This window comes from Protopterus annectens, chromosome 7.part0 (genome assembly GCF_019279795.1).
Source record: "Protopterus annectens isolate FY-2018-M chromosome 7.part0, PAN1.0, whole genome shotgun sequence".
Taxonomy (NCBI): domain Eukaryota; kingdom Metazoa; phylum Chordata; order Ceratodontiformes; family Protopteridae; genus Protopterus; species Protopterus annectens.
Window position 1 is genome coordinate 969,699,202 of NC_056739.1, and position 15,224 is coordinate 969,714,425.

Genomic DNA, 15,224 nt, shown 5'->3' on the forward strand with positions numbered 1-15,224 from the left:
ACACCAAAGTAGAACAAAGTGAATGAACAGGAGTTAAGAGCTAACAGTGAAATGCCAGCTGTGTTGAGCCACTGTATGTTAATTTTTTGTTCAGGGGAAGTGGTGAAAGTGTCAGAAAAAACACAACCTTAAGCAGCTCAGGTAGTTGTTCCATAGAGAGAAACTGTGTGCTGTTATAGGTTCACATGTGGATACTAAGCTTACTTCTTGAGCGACCATTGAGAAGCTTCATCATGTCACCCAATAATGTTAGTGTGTTAATTCCTCCTAGTAAACAGATGTTCCCACACAACCCAGGAGTGAACTTAATGATGACCATTATTTTCACTGCCTCAGTGGCATTGTGGGTTATCTGCCAAGGCAACACAGTATTGGCCAGTTTCAAAAGCTCTGAGGTCTCCTCCCTCACTTTCTTCATGTGACAGCTGACTGTCTGAGCACATCATGAGGAGGAAGCCTTCAGCTGTCTCAGGAAGTAAATGTTCAGTCTTTTTCTACCATCCAAAGAAGAAAGTTCTCTGACTTTTTACAAGATGGAAAGTGCTGATTTTTCTGGCTTTCTACTCAGATAAGCCCCATTTGGGGATCTCTTTTTATTATTAGATTTATTATTCTCTTTCTGTTTTTGTGAAACAGCGGTGGTGGTGCTGCGGTAGCATTGTTGCCTCACAATAAGACGCTGTCCAGTTCAATTCTCAGCTAGGGCGTCTTCTGCGTGGAGACATGCGTGAATAAGCATACCTTCGTTGAAGGCTGTGTGTCAGGGCTGGTAACTCGGCACGTAAAAACCAACTACCAATCATTAGCGGACCGGAGTTCCGCTGTGGTGACCCCTAACCAGGAAAAGCCGAAAGAAGACTACGACTACATTCTCTTTCTGTTTTTATGTTTATTTAAAAATATTTATTTTAATATTTTGTTTCTGTCTGTGTTTACAGTAATTCCTGTGGGAATTTCTGCTTTTAGTAGTGTTTATTTGGCTTCTATCTTTGACAAAGGTTCATAGGTTGGTACTAGGCTATCAGCCCTAGGGCCTATACAAGCTTAGCCATAACAATTCCCTGGCTATTTCTTCCCACACTATTTACTTCCCTGGACCCCTGTCTAGCAGGGCGACTGAAGTGATCCTCAGGGTGAATTTCCTTTCTCCCATCCAGTCGTCAAGGTTCCTTTTGAAGAGGGCCAAAGAGGCACTCTGCTTGACATGTATGGGCAATCTATTCCAAAGTCTGGGGAGTTTCTGGGTCAGGAACCTATCCCTCCAGCATGTTTTGTTTATTGTGATGACAAGGTTTAGATCCCTGGAGCGTGTAGCTTTGAGGGATTGGGATTTCTTTAAGTGTAGCATGTCCAACAGCTCTGGGTTTGACATGGCCTTGTATGTTAAGTAGAGATCGCCTCTGAGTAGACGATATGCGACAGAGTATAGCTGGAGTTTTTTAAGGCGGTCAGTGTAGGGTATCTGCTTTAGGCCTATGATTCTTTTAGTGAGGTATTTCTGCGGCCTTTCCAGTTATTGCAGATGTCTTGAGAGGTACATACCAAACGTGGCGTTGTATTCTATAATGGGTCTAATGAGGGATGAGTACAGTGGGACAATGACCTCCTTTTTTCTGGATGAAAAGCCCTTAGTGATGAGGTGTGCCACATAGAAGAATTTCCTGACTGTTGTGGCGATGTGGTTATCGAAGGTGAGACCACCTGTGTCCCTAAGTCTCTTATCACACTTTCGGTGTTTAGTGTACTGCCACATATATGGTAATTCACGGATACAAGTTTTTCCCAAAGGGGATAACTATACATTTCTTGCAATTGAGTTTGAGCCCATGGCTCTGGCACCAAGCATTGTTTCTGTAAGGCTCTTTTGTAGAGTATCCACATCATTTGGGGATTCAATAATGGCTCCCAGTTTGCAGTCATCTGCGAACTTTGTTAGTCAGAGTCCTTTAAGTTGGCCTGTACTTCAGAGAAGTAGATGCCAAACAACAGCGGTCCCAGGACTGAACCCTGAGGTACTCCACTTGTCACTTGTCTGGAGCTGGATTTGGAGTCGGCTACTTCTACAGTGTGGGTTCTATCAGTAAGCCAGTTAGCAACCCATTGGTTGACGTAGGGATTAATGCCAAGCTTAATAAGTTTATCTATGATTCCAGAGTAGGGGATGGTGTCAAAGGCCTTGGCAAGGTCTAGATAGGCTGTGTGGACCACCTTACCCTTGTCCATGGCTCTGGAGACTGATTCAAAGAAGTCAATCAGATTCAGGAGACAAAATTGGCCCTTCATGAACCCAAACTGGGTGAGGTCCAGTGTTTGAAGGTTGCCAATGTCTTTGTGTATAAGTTCCATGATAATACGCTCCATGGCCTTGCAGATAAGGCTTCTCAGACTGATGGGACAGTAGTTTCTGGGATCCGAGATGGATCCCCCTGTGTGGAGTGGGATAACTGTAGCTCTGTGCCACTCAGTGGGCACGAAACCTGAGGTGAGGCTACGATTAAACATGACACTTAGGTGAGGTGCCAGTTCATATTGTAGTTCATGTAGTACACAGCCCGGGATGTCATCTAGTCCCATGGATGCTGTATTCCTAGCTTTGGAGAATGCATTTTTTACCTGTGTGGCCGTTATTACCAGAATTTGGAAATCTTCCAGTATTGAGATGGGCCATTTAGGGGGTGAGAGGGGGTGAAGTTGGCACTGAATCGATCTGCCAGGATATTGGCAATATCCTTGGGATCAGTATATTTAATGCCATTCTGTTTTAGCTTAGAGCAGATCTGAGCATTGCCATTTAGATTCTTGACATAGTTATAGAATGCCTTGTGGTTGTCTTTGGAATCTTTGGCAATTTTATTTTCGTAACTAGCTTTGGAGGATTTTATGAGGGATCTCAGTTTCTTACTGAGGCTGGTAAGGGAGTTTTTTGCATCCTGGGATTTTCCTCTTTTCTGCAACAGTTTCTTTATGGCAGGGGACCACCAGATTGGCTTCCTTTTTTTGGATAAGAGCATCTTGGTTCTATTTGGAATGGCACGACTCATGCATGAGTGAATGTGCTCGTACAGTGCCTTAGTGTAGGATTCAGCAGTTGAACTTTCAGTTCTCGTCTGCATGGGCTTCATGAAGTTTGTCACTTCTGACTTGAGTAGCATGAAGTTGGCTTTGGAGACGTTTTTTATGGAGGTTTCCTTACTGGGGGGTGGGGGTGGGATGTGGATGTTAAGGGTGATTAGCTTATGGTCAGACCTGACTAACAATGGGGTGACCATAGGTGTGGAGCATCGATTTCCCATGTTGGTAATGACCAAGTCTAGGATATTGGAGCCCCTGGTGAGTCTATGGATTAGTTGATCGAGGGCGTTCGAATTTATGAATTCCAAGAACCGTTGGGCAAAGGTGTTGGTACATGAGTAGTTTTCCCAGTTAATGGCAGGGTAGTTAAAATCACCCAGTATTAGGGTGTTTGGTTCTATCTTAATATTTTCCAGTATGTTTAGAAAGGTGTAGTGAGAATCTTGGGGTATGGTGGGGGATCTGTAGCAAGCTACAATTTGGATTGCAGTCTTACCTAGTGTTAGTTGCACCTGGAGAATTTCAGACGCATTGTGTTGGGCAACTAGCCTGGTGGTGTGAATATCCTTGGTGAATATTGACACTCCTCCACCTTTAGTGTTTCGGTCCTGGTTTGGTGGCTGAAAAGTGTGGTAAGAGTTGTAGCCTGGTATTGCAGAGGTACTCTCTGGAGCCTTGAACCAGGTCTCAGTTACTGCACAGATATCGATGTTCTTCATTTTTAGGAGTGCCTCGAGAGAGTGCATTTTGAGGTTTAGACTTCTAGCATTGAGTAGCATTACCTTCAGATTTTGCATGCTTGTACCTGTTATGGTAGTGGTTTTGTCCTTTGAACTTTGCCTAAAAAAGGCACTATAGGGGTGGCAGAAGCCTTAGCCAGTAACCTGAATCCCAGGGGCGACCGGTGCAGACCATCTCTGGCAAAGCATCGTGGTCTGTCAATCTTGTTGTCCCAGGCAGACAGATACTGGATCCCCTTTGAATGACACCTGAAGCTTAGCCAATTGTTGAAGTCTATCATTTTGTCCTTATACTGTGGTATCATTCTGGCCGAAGGCAGGATGCTACTCAGGGCTAGGGTCATACCTGCCTGGGCCACATGATCCGAGAGCTCTTCCATGTCTCTTTTCATGTAGTCCAGGGAGGTACGTCTCAAGTCATTCACTCCAACATGGACAGTGACAGAGTCATATTTGTACTTTTTGTGGAGTGACTTGAGTGCATGCTTTATGTGGCGGATCCTGGCACCCGACAGGCAGCTGACTGTAATTTTCTCCTTGTTCAACCTGGTGAGAAGGGACATCAGTGTGCTGGACTATAGAGTCACCTATGACTAAAGTGTTAGGTACATTGTCTTGCCTTAGGGGCTGTTGCTGGGTGGCACACTGGTGTTGTGAACTATGTGACACTTTGGTTGTGATTGGTGTTTGTTTGCGTTTCAGCTTCAGAGGTCCTTGTTGCTTGGACAGGTTACAGTTAAGGGCCTCTGCATATGTGGATTTAGTGTTGCTATATGTGGGTGTTGGTGGTGTGGGTTTAGAAGGGCTATGTGTTGTTTGAGGTGTAGTGTGGGTGTTAATCTTCTCCTCTTGACTGTCGAGCACAATCTTGGGTGGAGAGAGCTTTGCTTCCATTTTGTCTATGTAAGTGCATCTCTCACAGGTTGTAGTGTTGGGTCGTAGGAGGAGAGGGTTGTCTGTGTACATGAGGCAATTGCTGCATTGCCCCACTATGCACAGATTCACCAGGTGGACAGGAGAAATCACCGGAAGCTGACCCTTGGACATGCCTGGTTTGGTGCTTTTTTTTTGTAAAGTACAGGAGCTGTTTTCCCTTACCTTAGCAAGGTACTTTGCAATTATAGGCTGTTAAGTGCCTACTATACTATGCTTGTGTTTACTGTTTCTGAGGAAACTCAGTATTTCTGTCAGAAGTGTATGACTGCTTTTAGACACTAGAGTCTGTCATGTGCAGTCAGTACCATGAATTAATCACACCTGTCTATACTCTTCTTATTCTGCTTTATTTTCATCAAAATATTTCAGAATCTGGATTTTCCTCATTTATACATTATTTTTTATATTTCTGTGTGTTTTTAACATCAGATTGTGACTTTACTGCGAATTAAGTTATTTGAATGTACTGTGGAAATTTTACTCTGACGAGAAAATATAGTTTACATCGCTATTAAACATTACCTTATAGCAGTTTAACATGGTTAAAGTGTGTGGAGATAATTTTAACACTGGTATGGTACATTGGTTGCTTTGATGTGTGGACTTTGTGTACTAGAAATTCTTTAACTTCTGCCAGTTATAAAAGAATTCTGAACATATTAAAATTTTTTTTGTGATAATAGCACAGTTTGGCAGAGTTACTTTGTGGAGACAAATTTACTATAAACTTTAAGTGCTTATTGTGATGCATTATCCAGTGCTGTCAATTTATTATTCTAGCCGGTGTTTTCTCCACTGACTTGATGGATCCTAATCCTGGTACCCACATCAAATCCTAGAAAAAAAATAAATAAAAATATCCTAATCCTGGTACCCACATCAAATCCAAGAAAAAAAAATAAAAAAAAATAAATTAATATTCTTCAGCCAACAGTTAGTGATTCTGTCAGGGCCACTGCTCTACCCAAATATAACTTATCTTTTGGCCCATGTACCTCTAGTGTACTTTTGCTGACCACTATAAAATGGCAATTAGACACATCCTCTGGAACTGTTCCAGTACCTGGTGCAGGTATGGGAGAACCAAACCCTTTAGGTGCCGGAGTAGTTTGAGGTAAGAGACCTCTTGCAGGACATAATACTCTGTCCACTGATATTTTATGTAGAAGTAAAGTCCAAAGAAAAAGAAACTGAAGCTTCATCATACAGCTGATAATTAAATTATAGCCGTTTGTAAGCCTGATGTATATTTTCTTGTCTAAGAGTATTTGGAAACAGGTAGTTCTGGTGGCTATACTGCTAGTTTGGCTAGAGTCCTTTCTGTTGTTTCAGAGAATGAGGAGGAATCTGATATGGACAATGGTGATTTCCTAGATGACATGGAGTCCAGTCACTCTTATTCTTTGGGAGGTGATGATTGCTAGATTTAGTGATTGTTTTTGCTTGAGAGCAGTCAGGAACTACCTCAGAGCTAGGCAAGGGTATATGACTTTATAGAGGTTGAGATGCCCAAATAATGACCTTGGAAGATGTTTATAAAGCTGCCTGCAGGATACCACTATCTGTTTCAGCAGTCCCTAAAAAGTTTAGAGAAAATATAGGGTCTCCTCAGGTATGATACGTCTCCTTTCTTATTTGACTGCTGACCCAGCTGCTGTCTCTCCAGCCACCTGCTCAAATAAAAAGTCCTTGGCTTCATCTAATCAACACCTGCTGATAAAGATGGAAAATGATCACATCTTCAGGGCAAAAGGAAGTCTGTTTTGAGTAAGCTAGCTGTTAGAATTTTAAATTATCTAGGTTTTGTTTGTTTGTGTCTTTCGGCTTTTCCCGGTTAGGAGTCGCCACAGCGGAACTCCGGTCCGCTAATGATTGGCAGTTGATTTTTACGTACTGGCTTGCCAGGCCTGACGCACAACCTTCAACGAAGGTACGCCCATTCACGCATGTCTCTACGCAGAAGACGCTCTAGCTGAGAATCAAACTGGACAGCGTCTTACTGTGAATTATCTAGGCTATATGTGGAATTATATTTTACAGTGTGATGATTTTGATAAATCCTTTCTTGCAGAGCAAAAGTCTTGTAAGAAAGAAATTGTTTTTAATTAGAATGTGGTTTTGAAACATGGTTTGAGAGGTGTGCTTGAATATGCAGATGTAGTCTTGAAAAATGGTGCTTTTTCTGTTGTATTAAGATTATATGCTTGGTTAGATAATCAGAACTTTCCTGGTGATTAGAAAGCCAAGTTGTGAACCCATCTTTAAGTTCTGAATCCCACTGATTGTCAAACAGTGGGATGCTAGAGGCAAATTAAAGCATGGGGGGTATCTAGGATGTTTCATGGACCCAAGTTCTCCCCAAACAAGGTGCCTTCCTTCAAGGGGCACAGCAAACAAAAGTCAGGGATCCAAAAGGAAATGGCAGAAGGATAATTCTTCAAAATTAAACAAGAGGGATTCATTTCCAGAAAAGGGTCAACCCCTTGCAAAGAAATTACTGTACCAAGTCACAGAGCACCACTGCCCTTCCTAACTAATGTCTATACTGAGTCACAGAGCACCACTGCCCCTTCTGACTAAAGACTATACTGAATCACAGAGCACCACTGCTCCTCCTGACTAGTGACTGTATTGAGTCATAGAGCACCACTGCCCTTCCAAACTAATGACTATGCCGTGTCACAGACCACCAGTGCCCCTCCTAACTAATGATTGTACCGAATCACAGAGCACCACTGCTCCTCCTGACTAGTGACTATACCGAGTCACAGAGCACCACTGCCCCTCCTAACTAATGACTATACCAAGTCACGGAGCACCACTGGCCCTCCTGACTAGTGACTATACCGAGTCATGGAGCACCACTGCCCCTCCTGACTAGTGACTATACCGAGTCAGAGCACCACAACCCCGCCTGACTTTCCTTCTTTTTCCTTCTTTCCCACATTCTTTTTCTCATCCCTGCAGCCTGGCTACAATGGTTTCTGAGAATAATTTGGAGAGGTTACACTTGGTGATAGATAGAAAATCCTCTACCTTTCAGGGGAAATCCCCCCCACAATCACCAGACCATACAGATATGTTTCTTCCAGTGCTGCATTACATGGTAGAAGCAGGAGTTATAGCCTGTGATACGCAAAGGCAAAGGATTTTACTCTAGAATCATTTTGGTACTAAAAAGAAGCACTCCTGGATCAATGTCCTACATCTGTCCTTTTTAAATGCCTTCATAAGTTATGATATTGAAAATGCTCACCTTACAGTTGGTCCTAGCATTGCCTCCAGACCACTGTTTTGTGGTGACTCAAGATTTCAGGGACACTTATCATATTCCTGTTGCTCCTGGTTTCAGAAAGATTTTGAGATTTGCTGTGTCTGGCTTACATTATCAGTTTTATGCATTACCCTTTGGGCTATCTGCTGCACCTCAAGTGTTTACAAAGTGTTTGGCCCTGTTGGTTGTCTACTGAAGACCCCTAGGCAATCCACATTTTTCCTTATTTGGACAACTTGCTGATTTGCGCAGATTCTGTATCCAGGTGCTTGGAGTCCTTAAACAAGTTTGCATACCTTCTTTTCTACCTGGGCTTCAAACTGAACCTTCAGAAGTCCTTCCTTACACCCTCACAATGAATCATTTTCCCGGGGTGTTGGAGCGACACAGTAAAATATATGGGCATCCTAACAGAAAACAAGAGTTCTGACTTATCGGGGCATATTCTTGGATTTCTCTCTTCTGGAAATTACATCAGCAAGAGAGTTCCTCAAAATTCTAGGCCTTATGACATCAGTAATCCTCATGATACCACTAGCCAGACTACACATAAGAAAAACTCAGTGGTACGTGAACATCTGTTGTACCCAGCAGCTTTATCATTTGGATTTCCAGGTACCAGTGCTGAGATTTGTGAAACAGAAACTGCAGTGATGGAGGGGATCAACTGTTCTTGAATCCATGACACTCTTTGCCATCCCTCAGACTGTATGTAATTGAGGTAGGATTCAACCTCTTTGATTTGGTTATTGTTGGATTTGTTTTTTTATATGCTATTGTGATTGGCTGTGAATTTATTCTTGCTAGATGATTCTAGCTTCAGGTACTTTCCTTTCCTTGTCCTTCAAAGTGAAAAGCCTGAACACTCACTCCCTGTGACAGGCTACAGCTAAAGGCTTCCCTCTCAGAATGTTCAAGCCAATCGTGTGTCACAGGAAGAGAGAGTGAGGGGAGTCTCAGCTTTTCAAAGCTGGCCAGTATTTGGTTACCTTGGCAGCCAACCCAAAGTACCATTCAGGCAGTGAAGAATTTGAACATCTGCTGTTATGGGTAAGTAGGACTTTCACAGTTGTACTGTCTTCCATCCATTAGTCGAGTCTGGTTTTGAAGGTAGCTAGGCAATTAATTACTCTGATGTGCAAAGGAAATATGCTCCAAGGACAGAGGTTGTATTGATTTAAGTGACTATTGCACCTTGTATTGTTAAGGTGGCAGTAAAGGTTTAGATCGCTAGAGTAGGGTTTTTTTGTACTGCTTCTTAGTTCAGAAGAGCTAAACAGAGGTCATGTTCAGAAACCATTAATGCATAGTAAAGCATAAATAATGGTGTTTTGTCTTTCTTCGTAGATTAATGGAATGGGATTAAGTATGAAATAAAAAAACATTTGCTTGTGTTGCATATCTAGCCAGTGCTGTGCACTAATGCTTCCTGACTACTGACCTCCTCATTTCATCAATTTGTTCTTGCTCCCGTGACATACTCAGTAGTGTTGGTAGTCACACAAGGAGCATGGACAAATAGCTACTTCATAACGCTGTCATATCTGTGATGTTGGTTGACCAAAACACCCACAGCAAGGCTGTCGGGTGAGGGCTGTTGGTAGAGTGGAGCCTAAAGTATTGGTCAGAAATTTGAGGTTATTGTTATACAGCAAGTTAACAGTAATGCCAGTCATGTTATGGACAGACCTTGCATTAAAATACAGCATCCTATATGAATCCACTGATCCACATGGTCCTGGCTGTTGGCCAGTTCAGGCTCCTGGATGTCGTTCACAAGCCTTATGGTCATCAGTCAGTATGTAGTTTCACTTTAGGGTGGCAGAGGAATCAATAAGATGAATTAGGTCTCCCTCATTAAACTCAAAACTGCAAAACAGTTGTGCCATAATGTGTCTCTGTAGGAATCCCAAACCGAGGCAGCATTTACATATCTCCGCTGGGATCTTGGAAAACATGATGAATAGAGAAAGTTCAGGAGTTGCTCAATAAAGATGCACCCCATTCCCAAACCTAATAACTTAAATAATTTGCAGCAGTATTTGAAGAATGTGAACAAAATTCTACATGCAAACTAGCTGTACTTAAAAGGTAACACCAGGATGCTGGTCAGTATTAAACAAGTACTGAACTTAAAAATTCAGTACTGGTCGAACAGATATGGTAATAGAGACCACAAAATAGTAGTAAATAATAATGGATTTTAAAATAGTAAACAAGTCCAAGTAAGGTAAGCAGGCGGTTCAAGCTGTTTTACAGAGTTTGCAGTTACAAGTAGAGATATATGCTAAAAATGTGCAAGCTGGTCTTAACTTATGATTCCAGATAAAACTGGGATGAAAATGCTGTAAGCTTCAGTAGGTTACACAGAGGCACATCCGATCTACAAGGAGCACATTCTGGGAAAATCTTATTCAGATATAACAATATCTCATAATAGGACATTCAGTCCCTTTGTGACTAACCCTTACACAAGCTCTCCTCAAGTCAATGTTGGGAGGGTGGCCTAATGGTTAAGGTGTTTGCCTTACAAACACAAGGTGCAGGGTTTGAGTCTCACAGGGGATAATTGGCTAGGCTTAAAATGGCTCGCAAGGACAGTTAGCTTACTACTAACCTATGAACCTTTGAACCTAATATAAGGACACAGTCAAATCACACAGAGTGACAAAGATAATAAGAACAAAACCTCTGCAGCATGCTATGACAGAGATTAACTCCATAAAAGCAACAGGTGCAAACCAGGTGCATAGTGACAGCAACCAGTCCTGTGGATTCATCTGCAGGTACTGGGCAGACATGTGTAACAACCAAGCATTTGTCACAGGAATCATATCCAGCTTGCTGGCCAACAAATTTACTCATTCCATTATGGCCTGGAACTGAATCAACCGCTGGGGAATCAGGTGGCACAGAGGTTAGTTATAGCAAAAAAAGATAAAAATACCACACATTTATACCAAGCAACACTGCACTAGGAATCTCACATCAACACGTGGGGTTTCTAGCAGTGAGAGCACAGCAAGCTTAAGTCTGTCTCCCATAGTCCTCTGTATATGCCATATTACTGGTTTGTAAGTACTCTGAACTCCCATCACAATTGTATATAGGCTTTGCAGAGTTATGGCCAGCTCAGAGGAATGATGTACTTCAGTAGAAAAAAAATAGCAGTTCATTTGAGCAGTGATCCAGCCATGGCTGCAAAACAAATGCATATTTACAGAGAAAACTGAATTAAATACATTGAAACCACTATGAAATAATAGTGCATACTAACTCTCAGGCAGAAAATAAAGTCATGCACATGACTTGTGGCAGTTGCTTGCTAGTATATTGGGTTAACAGATTACTTGGTGGTATTTTGGTCACACAATACTTTGGCCACGGTTGTTTCTTTACTAGCTCACCTGCAGCCCTTTGCTTTACTTTGTAATACTGGAAGCACAGACATATGATAGCATTATACAGGCCAACATTTTCCCCCTTAAAATTGTTTGTACACCATGCCTTATGTGATATATGACTGGCTATACTCCTGGCTGAACTCTTTCCAGTTTTCCACTGCTTCTCAATGTTATTACTGGTAGTAAAACAATTTTGCAATGTCCAGTAGTGGGAGTTAGCTTTTGTTAACCAGATATATGTGCTGGTCCATGGACTCCTTTCAGTCACAGCTCAAGCCAGTGGCATTTACAAGCACACCTCGTAGTTTTTTACAAGGTACATGACGATTATTAAAGTATTTCATGTGATTTAGCAACACATACACAGCCTGAATTCTTAGATAAAACATGTAAATATTGTGCAACACAAATCAACAGCTGTGAAATAGCTTTGTTTAACAAATAATTGAAGGAATGCAAATAATTCAGGAAGTATCATTTCCTGCGTATTACATACTCTAAATATTTTACCATAAGTGATGCTGCATGCAGACATGCTGAAAGTCCGCTCATTCTTTGAATAGGTTTTGACAGACATAAATTAAAGCAAGGCTGGAGTTACTCATAGTGTTGCCATGTGTTTGTATTCCTGCTTTAGGTGTGATCTCATTTTTTCCACAAAGGTAGGTGGATTGTTGTTTAAGTCGTGGGAAAGTACATTACAAGCAGCTCATGCTACTTGAATTTTTCTGGAGATGTTTTTTATTTTAAGTTTACATTTTTTATTACTTATTTTTTTTCTATACAACATTATTCACACATTTTTTAGCATACGAGAATAATAATGAAAACTATAGATGAAAAAGTCAACAAAGAATATTAGGATATGCATAACACAATAAAATGACTGTGGCAAATTAACTCATTAGAAATAACTGCAACTTTCCAAAAGCAGTATACAACATATGAATCTTGTAGATTAACAATAGCATTGACATGCTTTTGAAAATGCAGTCACCCAGCTTTCATTACTGGCACCAATCCAGAAATAACCTCTGTTTCAAACAAAGCTTGTGATCCTGGCAATCCACCCTCTAGGGTAACTTGAGCAATTTTAACTCCATGATTAAATATTCTAAATCTCTCATAGTAGAGGCCATCCTTTGCTTCCACCTCTTAGTAATATGTTTCATAGCTGAAAGTATGTCCATGTTGTCTTATACTTGTCACTTTGTAGACAGATTTTGTGATAACCAAGATGGTAACAGAACAGTACATCATATGCCACTTATTTTATACTGTTGCAGTCACTTTTTATAATTTATTAAATATGTATTGTTTCAGATTTGCTAATCAAGGCATTTAGTACAAGTCTTTGCCAAAGATTCCTTTTTAGGATTAAATGTTTTGCCTGAGAAGAATGGAGAACTAAGGCATTAGTTTTAAAAAAAATAAAACATAAAGTGTTATCTGCAATGCAGCATTTAGTTATTTTTTCTACAGATCTCCAAAGTTTCATAAGAAATCCTTTGATATCACATGTTTTTGGAAAGTCGAACTTCTGGCATTAACATTTTTTATGTAAATGATTTGTTATGACACTTGTTTTGTATACATTTCTATAATATTGACACAATTTAGAAAACAACAAAACAGTCTTTTTTTGACAGTCTGCTCATCCAGACTTGTTAAGATATTAGCACTCTGTTCTACTCGTACTTCCATGCTGCTGTTTTACTTGCTGATGTTGACAAATTAATAAGTCAATCAAGCCAAATGAACAAGTCATACAGTGGTAAAAAAATGTAACTTCAGAATAAAACAACCAAACTAATAAAACAAAAGTAATAATTTAGTCAACCAAAGTGAAGTGCTTTCGTCTCACACAGAGACATCATCAAGCTGAATAAAAGATAATTGATTGTTACTTAAATAGTGAATCATATGCTTAAAATAGCCATTTACAAAGCTTTATTGCTTGGGCTTTTTCATTTTTTAAATAAACTTTAAAAATGTCTTTGCCACTGAGCCCTTGATTGTTGCAAGCATCCCACCTTAGTTGCCAACAATATTCTTTGGAATCTAATTTGTCTTCAGCATCAGATCTAGAACTAAAATATTTCAGTACTCAATAACTGAAAACAAACTACTTGGTTTAAATTTACATTCATTAATGTGCTTTACTAAAGCACTAGTAAAATCCCTATTCAGTAAATGCTCATAAATCCTGCTATGCAGTTCTTGAGTCATTTAACCCACATAAAATGATTGGCATCCCATGCATTTTTCCAGGTAAATCACAAACTTTGATTTACAAGTAAAAAAAAAAATAGAATTTTGATTGTAATCCTCTTAATATTAAAGTACTATTTTCTACATCTAAAAACTTATAAAACTTGCATGCAAAACATTTAAACATTCCCCTTCTACAAACTGGGATGCAACTGTTCGAATTTGTCAAAGAATTTAACCTTCTCTAAAAAATGCTTTTTAAATTTGTTCCCCTCTTGTTCATAAAAGATGATTCTTTATCAGCAGTATCTGGAAAACCAAATAACATTTTTCAGTTGTATTTGACAATTTTCTTATGCTATTTCCTTTGATGGAATAACCCAAACACATAGCCTAACTGAAGTCTTCCTGTTTTTTCTTAAATTATCTATCTTTGTATTGGCAGGGCTTAGATCCATGTGCCCTCTTATTCTAAATGACTGAATATGTCTTTTTATAAGGTGCTCACTATATTCCCTCTTCTTATACCAATTCATTAAAATTTTACTGTTTTCAAAAAGCACATCTTCATCAGTTAATCTACTAACTTACTTTATTTCTTTAAACCTGGTTAGATATAAGGTGTTGAAATTCCAAAAAAGTATTGCTGTAACATTCTTTTTTTTGTAAATTATTGACAGTAAATAACCTTGTGCTAAATAAATAGCATCTAAAAATTAATACTCAGTCATAAATATGAGTAAAACCTAAATTCATGTTTTGTTTTTTTTTTTTACTTGTACATCAAAGTTTGTGGTTTATCAGGTTAGATGCGTGTGATGCCAATCATTTTATGTGGGTAGAACAACTCGTCAACTACACAGCAGGATTTCTGAGCATTTGTATGCAGTACAGAATAAAGATTTTACCATTGCTTTAGCAAAGCACAGTTTGTTTGTGTCTTTCGGCTTTTCCTGGTTAGGGGTCGCCACAGTGGAACTCCAGTCCGCTAATGATTGGCAGTAGATTTTTACGTACTGGCTTGCCAGGCCTAACGCACAACCTACAACGAAGGAACGCCCATTCACACATGTCACCACACAGAAGACGCTCTAACTGAGAATTGAACGGGCAATGTCTATTTAGCAAAGCACAGTAATAAATGTAAATTTAAATCAAGTTATTTGATTTCAGTTATTGATTATCTGAAAGATTTTAGTTCTAGATTTGATTGCAAAGAATATTCTTGGCAATTAAAGCTGGATGCATGCAACACTCAAGGGCCCAGTGACAAAAAAAATTCTAAAGTTTCCCTACTCGTAAATGTTTGCATTTATTGTAAGGGTATATTAATGTTGATCAGCTGTTTCGTTATGTTCTGTGTTTATTGGTTTGTCTGTTAACTCTCTTTGTTTTTAAAGTAACTCTTTTTGTGCTGTTTATCTTTTTGTACTTTATAAATGTTGAATGAGACAGATTTTTCATTGCCAAAAATAAACAACTTTAAATGTTTTCAGCTTTTGTTTACATTTTTAAAAGCTGTTTTTTTCTGCTGGTTTTTTTTCTGTTTCTTTTGAAGACAGAGTAGGTAACAGTGTTTCCTTTTAC

General features: G+C 39.8%; 1 protein-coding gene across 2 annotated transcripts in view; it reads left to right on the forward strand.

Annotated features, from left to right (window-relative positions):
- LOC122806810 (tropomodulin-2-like) overlaps window positions 1-15,224 on the forward strand; it is a 922,231-nt gene that overhangs the window by 689,216 nt on the left and 217,791 nt on the right. The gene's annotated exons all lie outside the window — the stretch shown is intronic.